The sequence below is a fragment of the Mirounga leonina genome, unplaced genomic scaffold (genome assembly GCF_011800145.1).
Source record: "Mirounga leonina isolate KUSES-001 unplaced genomic scaffold, KU_Mleo_1.0 Mir_82, whole genome shotgun sequence".
NCBI lineage: Eukaryota > Metazoa > Chordata > Mammalia > Carnivora > Phocidae > Mirounga > Mirounga leonina.
In genome coordinates this window covers 53730685-53745420 of record NW_023270825.1, presented here as the reverse complement: position 1 = coordinate 53745420, position 14736 = coordinate 53730685, and positions in this window count along the sequence as shown.

Genomic DNA, 14736 nt, shown 5'->3' with positions numbered 1-14736 from the left:
TTATTTTACTTAGAATAATATCCTCCAGCTTAATCCATGCTGTTGCAATAGCAGGATTTCTTCCAGTGGCTGAATAAAAGTCCATTATGTGTATATATCTTATTTCTTAATTCATTCACCCATCAATGGATACTTAGGTTATTGCCTTATCTTGGGTATTGTGAATAATGCTACAAGGAACACAGAAGTACAGATATCTCTTCAAGATCCTAATTTTAATTCTTTTGGATATATATGTAGAAGTGGATTGCTGGATCATATACTAGCTCTAATTTAAATTTTTTGGAGGAAACTTCATACTGTTTTCTACAGTTGCTTCACCATTTTACATTTCCACTAACTATGTACAAGAGTTCTAATTTCTCCACATTCTCACTAACACTTATCATTTTTTAAATAATAAAACCATCTTAACAGGTATGAGGTATTATCTCATTGTGGTATTGATTTTCATTTCTCTGATAACTAGTAATATTGAACACCTTTTCATATACTTATTGGCCACTTATATGTCTTCTTAGGAGAAATTTCTATTTAAATCCTTTGCCCATTTTTAAATCATGCTTTTTTTTTTTTGATATTGTGTTGTAGGAGTTCCTTATATATTTTGGATATCGACCCCTTATCAGATATAAGGTTTGCAATATTTTTTTTCCCATTCTGTAGGTTGCCTTTTTATTTTGTTGATTATTTCCTTTGCTGTGCAGAAAATTTCAGATTTATATAATCCCACTTGTGTATGTTTCCTTTTGTGAAAGAACAAATCTGGATGCATTATACTTCTTGATCTCATAATATGTTACAAAGCTACCATAATCTAAATGTTATGGTACTGATATAAATATAGTCATATATACCAATGGGACAAAATAGTGCAGAAATAAACCCTGACTTATATGGTCACATAATCTTTCAGGGACGCCTGGGTGGCTCAAGTGGTTAAGCAGCTGCCTTTGGCTCAGGTCATGATCCCAGGGTCCTGGGATTGAGTCCGACATCTGGCTCCTTGCTCAGCAGGGATTCTGCTTCTCCCTCTCCCTGCTCTGTCTGCCCTGCCTGCCACTCCCCCTGCTTGTGCTCTCTCTCTCTCTGACAAATAAATAAAGTCTTTGAAGAAACAAAAATCTTTCATATGGCTGCCAAGGCTACACACCAGGGAAAGTCTAGTTTCTTCAACAAATGGTGTTGGGAAAACTGGATATCTACATGCAAAAGGCTTAAAGTGGACTCTTAACTTAGCTTCATCTCATCTTACACTATACACAAAAAAACAACTCAAAATGAATTAAAGACTTAAACACCTGAAACTGTGAAACTCCTAAATTAAAACATAAGGGTAAAACTTCTAGACTTTGGTCTTGGCAATGATTTCTTAGCTAGTACAACTTACAATATACTGCAATTTTTTTCTACAAGATGAATTCCATTTAAACAAAAATCTAATCTAAGTTAAGCATCTAATGAAAATTGATAATTTTGAAGGTGATTCCCTGTATTTAACCTTTCAGGTTCTATGAAAATCTCTATTTCTCTTTTTCTACTATCATCAAACATACACACAGGTATACATGTGTACAGCACAACTTCCACATATATGGACTATCAATATCAATGTATATATCACATTCTCTTTCTCTGTTTCTCTTTCTTTTTGTCCCTCTCTCACTCTCTTACTCTCTCTCCACCTTGTAAAAGAGAAGTGGTATGAAATTGAGTAAAAATTACACCTTATTAGTTCATCATGCATTAACATAAGCATGGAAAATTCAAATGACCTTTCAATTTGCCAAATTTAGAAGATTCTGGAAAAAATTCTAAATATCTCCGGGTCTCTTCTCCATATAACAAGGAAGTGTATGTTTGAAGATAATTTTAACTTTATAAATAGCTCCTTCTTATTTTATAACTTTGCTTTTTATTTTAGCATAAATCACTCCTAAATCTCCTAAATATACAGTGATGTATATTTGTGATAATAAAAATTATCTGTGATTTTATTTTATCCAATATAGCTTATATAATATATAAAGTTAGAAGAAATTAGGATATAACAAAGTTAGAAAAAATTAGGAAAGGTTAAAAATTACAATTTATAAAATCATTAAATAAAACACAGGTTTGAAGTAATACATATTGTCCATGTGTTCATGAGATAAACAGATAAGTTTATATACTGGCAGATATTTTCCTTAGATTCCACCTCTGAATAATTTTTCTTACCACATTTAGTGCCTATTCAATTGGTATAAATTTTATTATTATTTGAGATGTTTGTGTTTGTAGAATATATCATATAATCCCCTGTTAGTAACAATATATCCCATATAAACTGTTATCAGTGGGCCCAATTAATCAGATCCAACAAAAAGGAAGTAAATCATTTTGAAATTCGGAATTTAGGATATTGGGAGGTATCAGATAAAGGTATTTATTTTATTTTATTATGTTAATCTCCATACATTACATCATTAGTTTTTGATGTAGTGTTCCATGATTCATTGTTTGCGTATAAGACAGCAGGAAGGGGAAAAAAGGTATTTTTTTTTAATGCAGATGGTCTTTTCACAAAATATGTTTAATTCCAGCTTTTCATTATATACTTTTTTAATCAGCCTTATAAAAGTCTTATACAGGACTAGATGACATGAATTCTTTTTAATAGATTTCTTATTAACATTACAGACTATAATAGTTCTAACTTCAAAGTTTAATTTATTAATTAATGATGGGAAGCATGATCCCAAGGTTTATAGTGCTTTGCTAACTACTAGGAAGCCAGAATTTTAAAAGTAGAATTAGAAAAAGGAAAAGAAAATCATCATTTGCTCTCATGAAAGCAATGATAGAGTATGGTAATGAGAAAATGACAAATTAGAGAAATGTTTTCTAAAGATAATCCTTAACAGGAAGCTACTACTATGACTATGTGCTATCTAATTAACAACTATGAAACCAAATGATACAAAGAGAAATTACATTTTATTTTTTATTTTATTTTTTTAATTTTTATTTATTCATGAGAGACATAGGGAGAGAGGCAGAGGGAGAAGCAGGCTCCCAAGGAGCAGAGAGCCCAATGCGGGACTCGATCCCAGGACCCTGGGATCATGACCTGAGCCGAAGGCAGACGCTTAATCATCTGAGCCACCCAGGCGCCCGAGAAATTATATTTTATTTTATTTTATTTTATTTTTTATTTTTTATTTTTTTTAAAGATTTTATTTATTTATTTGAGAGAGAGAGAATGAGAGACAGAGAACATGAGAGGAAAGAGGGTCAGAGGGAGAAGCAGACTCCCTGCCGAGCTGGGAGCCCGATGCGGGACTCGATCCAGGGACTCCAGGATCATGACCTGAGCCGAAGGCAGTCGCTTAACGACTGAGCCACCCAGGTGCCCGAGAAATTATATTTTAGAAAGGTATGTATAACACACAATATCTACAAATATGCTACCATATTTAGAATATTTGTATGTACATTTACAGTTGATTACTATAACAATGATTATGAACTTCACATGGCATATAACATCTTTTATTAGTTTAAATATTCATGATCTTCTTATCTTCAACATTTTGTGAGGAGGGACTATTGTCACCTTTGGTGAGATGCTTAAGGTCTTTATAAATACTGTTTGTGTTTGCATATGTTCATGTTTTAAGCTAATATATTAATTTTAAAAAGTAAAATATCAACAATAATTTGAAATACTTTACCTTTTAAATTATACAAGATTCTGGATATCTTAAATATGTTGTTAAACAGCATTAATTTCTGTATACACATACACACACATACATATTCTCTTTCTCTTAACAATGTTAGGAGCCATAATCACTTAACTAATTGTTTTTGCTAATTTAAACATTAGTAGAGAGTTTCATTACTGTCATAGATTATTCACTTTAATGTTTAGATTTAGGTATTTATTATAAAAATATTACATATGTTGAAACTACCACCTTAAACACAACATCTATCAAATTACTCAGTAGTAAATAGATCTAAAAACATCAAGCCAAAGACAACATTCTGTTTCAGAGGGAACCATTGAGAAACATCTGTCTCTCCTAAATATAATTAAGTAATCAGCTAAAAGGGGCCATGTGTTATTGAGTAACTCATCTTTGGGTATATTTGCATTAATTCTCTAATCACTTGTGAAATACTAGTTTCTATGAAGTGTGACATGGCATATATTATAAGAACAAAATTGGTCTTAGGTTTCAAAAAATGATTAATTTCTATATGAATGTCTTTCAAATGGATTTTTTTAAAAAGTTTGCAAATTCATGAAAATACTGCACTGCCAGGACTGGCCAGCAATCCCTATACTGAGGATGAAAGATGACTCCAAACATCGCAGTGAAAGAGAAGAGAAGGCAAGGGGGTCAATGCTCAGAGACAAGACCCTTTGTTCTTTGCTCCCCGCTTTTATTGGTCTTTCAGGATAATCACAATCCTTATCACTGTTTCTCAAGCACACGATGTGTGACAAGGGGTCTTACTGAAACTAGGAGGATCTGTTTACAGTAAAGATACGATATGCTAATCTGTGAGTTCTACCAGTTCTGCTAAACATGGCCTAAGGGGCAATGCTTACATCTCTAAGATCACAGGGCAGCTGTTTGGGCTAAGAAAGCTTCTGGGAAGGCAACTGCCCATGGTATTCCTAAAGCAAAATGGTCATGCAGGCCTTGGCATTCCAAAGGCCTACACCCTGCTCCAAAACCTTCCATAGCCCCCAAGGGCCTCTGTGTTACATTTTAGCAAGTCAGGTATTATGGATGATTCATGCTCTACATTAACCCCAACACTGCACTTTAGTGAAACATACCTTATGAGTTCCCTATGCTTATAAGAACATTCCCTGTCATATTTTCAGAAATTTTCAGTTAAAGTCTCAAATAATGGCTTGCTTTTTTTTTTCTTTTCTTTTTTTTCATTAAAAAAATTCCAAGTGAATGGTATCAGCCATGTCATTAATTGTAATATGATATTTCATTCACAAAACCAACTATCTTAAAGACCCATCTGCTACTGAGACAATGTTTCAACCCACCAGACTGATAACTTGAACCTCCTCTATGATTCATGCTCAAATATTTATCTACATTACAAACATTTCAGAACCATTTGTCTGGATCTGCCACAAATCTTGTTTCCACAGTTATTGTTTAGGATTAAGCACTAACTAATTTTTACTTTAAATGGTTTCCTTATCATAGATATGTTCTGTCTCTCACCATTTTCCAATTACCTTAAAGATTAAAAGAGATCTTTCCCACATGCTTTTTATATGTCCTTCATTATTATTTTTTTAAAGATTTTATTTATTTATTGGACACAGAGGGAGAGATAGCAAGAGCAGGAACACAAGCAGGGGGAGTGGGAGAAGGAGAAGCAGGCTTCCCGCTGAGCAGGGAGCCCGATGTGGGACTCGATCCCAGGACCCTGGGATCATGACCTGAGCCCAAGGCAAACGCTTAAAAGACTGAGCCACCCAGGCATCCCTGTTTATGTACTTTTAATAGCAAACATTAAAAATATATGATAAAATCAAAGATACATTCATAATCACATTCAAAGGTCAACAAATTTTCACTTATTGATAAAATAAGTTGGTAAAATATAAGTTTATAAAAGTCTTAATACTGAAAACCAACTTAAATAACCACTTTAAATATAGCATTTCAGGGGCACCTGGGTGGCTCAGTTGTTAAGCGTCTGCCTTCAGCTCAGGTCATGATCCCAGGGTCCTGGGATCGAGCCCCGCATCAGGCTCCCTGCTCCGCAGGAAGCCTGCTTCTCCCTCTCGCACTCTCCCTGCTGTGTTCCCTCTCTCGCTGTGTCTCTCTCTGTCAAATAAATAAATAAAATTTTAAAAATAATAATAAAATAAATAAATATAGCATTTCAATAAAACAGTAGAATACATATTCTTTAAACTGCATAGAATTTATTCATCATCATGCCACATACTCTGTATGTAATGCAAAATATATTCTCAAACCACAATTAAATTATAAATCAATAACTAAAAGGTATTTGACATATCCCCCAAACATGTTGATACTAAAACGTCCAGTTCTAAATCCTAAATAAGCTAACAGAAAAAAAAAAAAAATAGAAATTAGAAATATTTAAGCTGAGTGAAAGTTAAACATAGTATTTCAATATTTGTGGAATACACATGTAACAGTGCATTTAGGGGAATTGATAGCACTAAACTGTTATATAGAAAAGAGAAAAGGTCTCAAATCAATGACCTCAAGTCTTCACCTTTCAAAATAGGATATAAAATTAAATAAAAAACAAGCAGGATAAATTTATAAAGTGTTAAAATCAATGAAATGAGAAAAATATATTAAAATCTATAATACCAAATTATACCAAATTGCTCTGATTAATAACATTAATAAACTCTTGCAAATCTATCAGAAAGAGAAAAAAAAGCCTATTAACTAATATCAAGAATGAGACCAGAATAGCAAAACTTTTTTGACAAGACCAAAATACTACCCAATTTCAAGATAACTTATAAGGCTACATGCATTAAAACAATGTGGGAGTGCCTAGGTGGCTCAATCAGTTAAGTGTCTGATTTTTGGTTTCAGCTCAGGTTGTGATCTCAGGGTCATTATCTCAGTGTTGTGAGATCAAGCCCCGTATTGGGCTTTGCACTCAACATGGAGTCTGCTTACAACTCCCTCTCTCTCTCTCAATTAATAAATAAATCTTAAAAAAAAAACAAAAAAACAAAAAACAAACAAACAAAAAAAACCAATGTGACACTGACATAGAGATTTGGATCAATGGAATAGAATGCAGAAATAGTTTTGTTCTAAGATAGATAATTTTTTCACAAAGTTGCCAATACAATTTAATGACAAAAAGATAATCCTTTCAGCAAATAGTCCTGTAACAACTGGATAGCCATATGCAGAAAAAAATGAACTTCAACCATTACATTACAATATTACATTAATGCCAATGTTAATTCAAAATTGATCATAGGGTGGGATGTACAGGCAAACCTATCAAACTTTATAACAAAATCCAGGAGAAAATCTTAGTGAACTTGTATCTAGCAAAGTTTTCTTAAATGACCCCAAACTATAAACTATAAAAGAAAAAATTTAGTCTGTTGCATTTCTAAACACTAATAATGAACTATCAGAGAAGGAAATTAAGAAAAAACTGTCTTATTTACAATCACAACAAAAAGAATAAAATACCTAAGAATATATTTAAGGATATGAAAACCTGCATTCCAAAAATTATGACACCGATGAAAGAAACTGAAGGAGACAGAAGTAAATGGAAAGATATTACATGCTCACAGATTGGAAGAATTAATAGTGTTAAAATGTCCATACTACAAAAGGCCTGAATAGCCAAAGCAATCTTTAGAATAAAGAACAAAGCTGAGGTATATACTCCCTGTTTTAAAACTACAGTACAAAGCTATAGTAACCATAAAAACAAACACATAGAACAATGGAGCAGAACAGACAGTCCAGAAATAAATCCACATATACATGGTCAATTAATTTACAACAATGGTGCCAAAAATACACAATGGGTAAAGGACAATTTCCTCAATAAACAGTGTTAGGAAAGCTGACTAGTCACATGCAAAAGGATGAAACCAGACCTCTTACACCATATACAAAAATTAACCCAAAATGGATTAAACACTTGCACATAAGACCTGGAAACATAAAATTCCTAGAAGAAAACACAGCTGATAAGCTCCTTGACATTAGTCTTGACAATGATTTTTTATTTTTTTTATTTTTTGGATTTGACACCAAAAGCAAAAGCAACAAAAGCAAAAATAAGTAGGGCTACATCAAACTAAAAAGCTTCTGCACAGCAAAGAGAACCATCAACAAAATGAAAAGGCAACTACTGAATAGGAGAAAATATTTGCAAATCATATATCTGATAAACAGTTAATATCCAAACTATATTTAAAAAAAAAAACATATAACTCAATAGCATAAAAACAATCTAATTAAGAAATGGACAGAGGATCTGAAGACATTTTTCCAAAGAAGACATACAGATGGCCAAAAGACATACTAAAAGATGCCCAACATCACTAATCACCAGGGAAAAGCAACTCTAAACCACAATGAAATGTCACTTCACACCTATTAGAGTGGCAATCATCAAAAAGATAAGAACTAAGACTGATGAATCACAGACCTGTACCTCTGAAACAAATAATATTAATTATTATTCTATGTTAAAAAAAAAGATAGTAGGAAGGGAAAAATGAGGGGGGAATAGGAGGGAGAGACAAACCATGAGAGACTGTGGACTCTGAGAAACAAACTGAGGGTTCTAAAGGGGAGGGGGTTGGGGAAATGGGTCAGCCTGATGATAGGTATTAAAGAGGGCACATATTGAATGGACCACTGGGTGTTATATGCAAACAATGAATCATGGAACACTACATCAAAACCTAATGATGTAATGTAATGGAACAAATAATCCTAAAATTTGTATGGAACCAGAAAAGACCCCAAATAGCCAGAGGAATGTTGAAAAAGCAAAGCAAAGATGGTAGCATCACAATCCCAGATTTCAAGCTCTATTACAAAGCTGTCATCATCAAGACAGTATGGTGCTGGCACAAAAACAGACACATAGATCAATGGAACAGAATAGAGAGCCCAGAAATAGACCCTCAACTCTATGGTCAACTAATCTTCAACAAAGCAGGAAAGAATGTCCAATGGAAAAAAGACAGTCTCTTCAACAAATGGTGTTGGGAAAATTGGACAGCCACATGCAGAAGAATGAAACTGGACCATTTCCTTACACCACACACAAAAATAGACTCCAAATGGTTGAAAGACCTAAATGTGAGACAGGAGTCCATCAAAATCCTAAAGGAGAACACAGGCAGCAACCTCTTCGACCTCAGCTGCAGCAACTTCTTCCTAGAAACGTTGCCAAAGGCAAGGGAAGCAAGGGCAAAAATGAACTGGGACTTCATCAAGATAGAAAGCTTTTGCACAGCAAAGGAAACAGTCAACAAAACCGAAAGACAACCGACAGAATGGGAGAAGATATTTGCAAATGACATATCCGATAAAGGGCTAGTATCCAAAATCTATAAAGAACTTATTAAACTCAACACCCAAAGAACAAATGATCCAGTCAAGAAATGGGCAGAAGACATGAACAGACATTTTTCCAAAGAGACATCCAAATGGCCAACAGACATATGAAAAAGTGCGCAACATCGCTCAGCATCAGGGAAATCCAAATCAAAACCTCAGTGAGATACCACCTCACACCAGTCAGAATCGCTAAAATTAACAAGTTCGGAAACAACAGATGTTGGCGGGGATGCGGAGAAAGGAGAACCCTCCTACACTGTTGGTGGGAATGCAAGCTGGTGCAGCCACTCTGGAAAACAGTATGGAGGTTCCTCAAAAAGTTGAAAATAGAGATACCATACGACCCAGCAATTGCACTACAGAGTATTTACCCCAAAGATACAAATGTAGGGATCTGAAGGGGTACGTGCACCCCGATGTTTATAGCAGCAATGTCCACAATAGCCAAACTATGGAAAGAGCCAAGATGTCCATCAACCGATGAATGGATAAAGAAGATGTGGTATATATACACAATGGAATATTATGCAGCCATCAAAAGGAATGAAATCTTGCCATTTGCAACGACATGGATGAAACTGGAGGGTGTTATGCTGAGCAAAATAAGTCAATCAGAGAAAGACATGTATCATATGACCTCACTGATATGAGGAATTCTTAATCTCAGGAAACAAACTGAGGGTTGCTGGAGTGGTGGGGGGTGGAAGGGATGGGGTGGCTGGGCGATAGACACCGGGGAGTGTATGTGCTATGGTGAGCGCTGTGAATTGTGTAAGAGTGTTGAATCACAGACCTGTACCTCTGAAACAAAAAATACATTATATGTTAAAAAAAAAAAATAAGAAGACGATATTAGGAAGGGAAAAATGAAGGGGGGGAAATCAGAAGGGGAGATGAACCATGAGAGACTATGGATGCTGAGAAACAAAGTGAGGGTTCTAGAGGAGAAGGGGGTGGGAGGATGAGTTAGCTTGGTGATGGGTATTAAAGAGGGCACGTTCTGCCTGGAGCACTGGGTGTTATACACCAATGAATCATGGAACACTACATCAAAAACTAATGATGTAATGTATGGTGATTAACATAACATAATAAAAAAAAAACGTAACATAATAAAATTAAAAAAACGATAAGAACTTGCAAATGTTGGTGAGAATATGGAGAAAAGAGTATTTTTGTGTACTCTTGGTGGGAATGTAACTTGGTACAGCCACCATGGAAAACAGTATAGAGGTTCCAAAATAATTCAAAATAGAACTACCATATGATCCAACAATTCCCTTTCTGAGTATTTATTTGAAGAAAACAAAAACACTAACTTGAAAAGATATATGCACTTTCATGTTCATTGCAATATTATTTACAAAATTTCTAGTTATAAAAAAAGGCCATGGGATTGTAATATACAACATGGTGATTATAGTTAATACTTACTCTACCAAATTTGAAAGTTTCTAAGAGAGGATGGTAAAAGTTCTCATCATACAGACTAAAAAAAATTTGTAATTGTTTATTGTATGGTGACAGATGTTAACTAGATTTATTGTGGTGATCATCTCAGAACATATACAAATATCATGTTGTACACCTGAGATTAATATAATGCTATATATCTATCATATGTCATTAAAAAAGTTACCACAGAAAATATATAAAAAGAAAATGGATTATGTTCTTTGTGGTGTTCCTATGTGTTCTGTTGAAGCACTAATTCTAACCTTTTGCTAACACAATTTGTATTGTTTTATTTTTAGTTTCAATATAACTTACAGAGTGGAGCTTTCCCTAAACTTTCAACTAGGTTGGGACTCCTGCATCATTTAGACTCTCATCATATAATATGTATATTTATAGTACCATGAAGACTGAAATCCATGAGAACAAGCACTGTCTGCCTTATCCTACTATGAGTTCCTGGAACATAAGAGAATATGGCAAACATTGACTTATAAGGTGCATATACACCTAATAAACTTCTAACACCCTACAGATGAAGAAATGGAGGTCTAAGAACTTTCATAAATTCACAGTATAATTAGCTGAAGACCAGAACTACTACTACTAATCAAATCTTCCAATTCTCAGTTTAGTGTGTGTGTGTGGTTTTTTGTTTTACCTTCTACATTAGGTTAGCTAAATATAAAATTATTAAAATTTTAAATCTCCAAATTTAAAATAGTTACATTATTTCTCCCCTACCTAACAATCCAATGTTGATTTTGCAGATTGGATAACACTTCCTAGTTGTGATACAATATCCAAGGCTTCTTTCATTTTGGAACTTTCTTTTTTTTAAGTTGCTTGCTTATTTATTTATTTAATTTATTTATTTATTTATATTTTATTCCACATACAGTAGTTGAAAGTATACTTCTGAAAACTATAATATGCATTGTAACAAATTAAAGAGACAAACTTAAGAAATTAAAAAATGGCTAAAACTTAAAACACATTTAAATTTTATATATTCTATAAGAAAACAATCTTGAGTTTGCTAATATTTTGTTTTGTTTTGTTTCAAGTTTTCATTTGAAGTCTAGTTAGTTACCATATAGTGTAATGTTGGTTTCAGGAGTAGAATTCAGTAATTAATTCATCACTTAATATATATATATATATATATATATATATATAATTGGACTCTAGGTGTGTGCCAAGAAAAAGTAGACAATAGCCAGTCTTTGCCAAATGCAATGCACTGTAATTAATATCTAGATTCTAGAATATCAAAATATAAGTATTCTGTTTTAAAGTGGTAACTATTAGGAGTAAGGTTAGGCATAACCCAGTATCTAAAAGACTGAGCTAACTTTGATGGGCAGAATTTAAAACATATGGCAGAATAATGGCATTTCTATATAATTTAAAGGCAATAAAATTGTAATCACCTCTTCTAAGTAAAATGTTCTAATCAGTATCTGAATTACACTTCTTGTTAGGTGAAAATTATTATAGTTACTTACTCAGCTTCATAGTTTCACACTCTTATTAAACATTAAAATGGTGAGAGCAATTCTTTCATTTTCTTAAAGAATAAATTATCGTAAAGGTCATTGAGGTCTAAATGCTCTAGAAGAAAATAAGGGAGATTTTACACTGGATGTGAAAAAAGAAATTCATTTTACTTTTTACATTCAACTTCCCCTGTGTTGAGGAATACACCTCATGGTATGTTAGTGTAAATAATGCACAAGGAGATTAATGGTTGTAAGTTGAGTTGACAAAAATTGCATGTAGTACACAATAAAACTGGGGAAAAAAATTAATGTACATGGTCAATGACGGAGGCATAAAAACTGGGAGTCATTTTGGAAGCACTCATTTTTAACTCTATCAATATTTTTTTTTCCTTCAAAGGTAATTTTTGCAAAAAAAATATCAACAATTGAATATTTTCATGTAAATTCACTCATTGCATATGGTTTGGTTTCTATATTTTACTGTGGAGATAAGTTTCCAGAAGAAAAATACTTAATTTAGGTTGATGTAATTGTAAAAGCAATTGAGAGATGATAGTGATTTGCATTTATTCTCAGTTTCAGTGTGTATCTGAAGAAGAAAACCAATTCAGTTTCACTAGGCCTATGGTCCATGCTAATTTTCCCGGCTGTGCTTCTGCATATTTTGATAACCCTGGCCAAATATTATGTTGGCATCGCTGTCAATAATCAAAGAGATCTAACGATACTGTTACACAAACTAACAGCAGTTTATATAATTATATGATTTTATTTTTATTTAAGTATCTGACAAACAGTACCTACTAGTAGATTGTTTCATTATTATATACTATTTTTTGGAAAAATTTCAATAACCTCAAATTTAACAGTGGAGTAACAGAGAATCATTGTAAAAGGCATATACCAAATGTTAGAATGCCACCTCATTATTTTACCAAATTAAAGTAAAGCAAGAATATAGATTTGGTTGTCATTTGTGCTATGCACATGTTGTATCTATATTATACAGATATGTTATATATACTGGGCTTTTAAGAAAATATGGACTTTTAATGCTTTGATAGCAAGGGATAATTTTCATGTTACAGTTGATATCTAGAAAACTAGATATCTGTTCATGTGTATATATTTCGGTCTGTCACTAGGGCACTAGAATATATGGATGACGCTGGACAAATACATATATAAAATATTTTTCATAAGGAGACCCTACTATCCACATAGACAATTTGACTTAAATATAGAATTAGTGGGTCCGTGTAAGTTATGGTGGTTTATCAATAGTTATTTAGAATAACTGATAGAGAAGGCTATTTAAGTATTTATCATTCTACCAGCACATACAAGACCTCTTCATAAAGCTCAGGCACCATTTCCTCATGTTTAGTGCTAGGAATCATCTCTTTGCATTCCTTATTATCAAATGTGCCATTCTTACCACCATCGTGGGAACATTGACTAGATATGGTCATACACAGTCTTAAGCCAAAACGTGGGTAATGGATCATAGGTGGCCCAGAGCCCTGAACTCTCCCTGAGTCGAAGTGTCACTTATGATCGTTATATCAGCACCCTTCTTGCTATTCAAATTAAAGTGATCTCATCAAATTATTATAGGCCAATAGGAGTGATCTGCTCTCCAGGCCACCTCCTTGTGACTGAGGTTTGGTTCCTGTGCCCCAAGATGACCTGATCTGCACAAGATCCACAGCTCCTGGGGCCATCTGATTAAACACATTCATGGGACAGAATGATGGAGGTATGATAACACTAAGAAATGCAGATTTTCGTACATGCATATAATTTATATTTGATTTTAAAAGAAATGAGATGCAAAGTTATACCATACATAATGTGCTGAAAACTAAAAATAGAGATACAGTTGAATACGGGATTAAAATTTAGTATTAGCATGAATAGTATTTATAAATGATAAAAAGGGAAATAACTAACTTAAGTAGATATAATACATCAAGACATATTACAGACTGCCTGATTAGAGAAAATGAAGAGACAATATTCCAGCAAATGAACTAGGCCAACATTTTGTGTTGTCAAAACAACAAGTCATGAGAAATCATAACAAAATGTGTATTTTGTGTATGAAATCTCACCAGTGTTGATGTACATATACATTCTCTGGTACTTAAAATTTTTTATAACATATTGTTGATAGGCTATCAAAATACAGGAGAGATTGTGAAAAGAAAGAATAATACAATAGGCATTTAATATGTGCCATACCTTTGAAGAAAGTAGCAAATTTATATTATGCCCCAAAATACAAATTAAAATTAATTAAAAGTAATCATTTTCAAAACATAGGTTAAACAATTAGTTATTTAAAAATAACATCCCAGAGTCCAGAGTGCCTCATGGTTTGTCTCCCTCTGATTTCTCCCCATTCCATTTTCCCTCCCTTCCCCTGTAGTCCTCCACGCTATTCCTCATGTTCCACATATGAGTGAAACCATATGATAATTGTCTTTCTCTGCTTGACTTATTTCACTTAGCATAATCCCCACCAGCTCCATCCATGTCAATGCAAATGGTGGGTATTCATCCTTACTCATGGCTGAGCAATATTCCATTGTATGTATGTACTACATCTTCTTTATCCATTCATCTTTGAAGGGCAT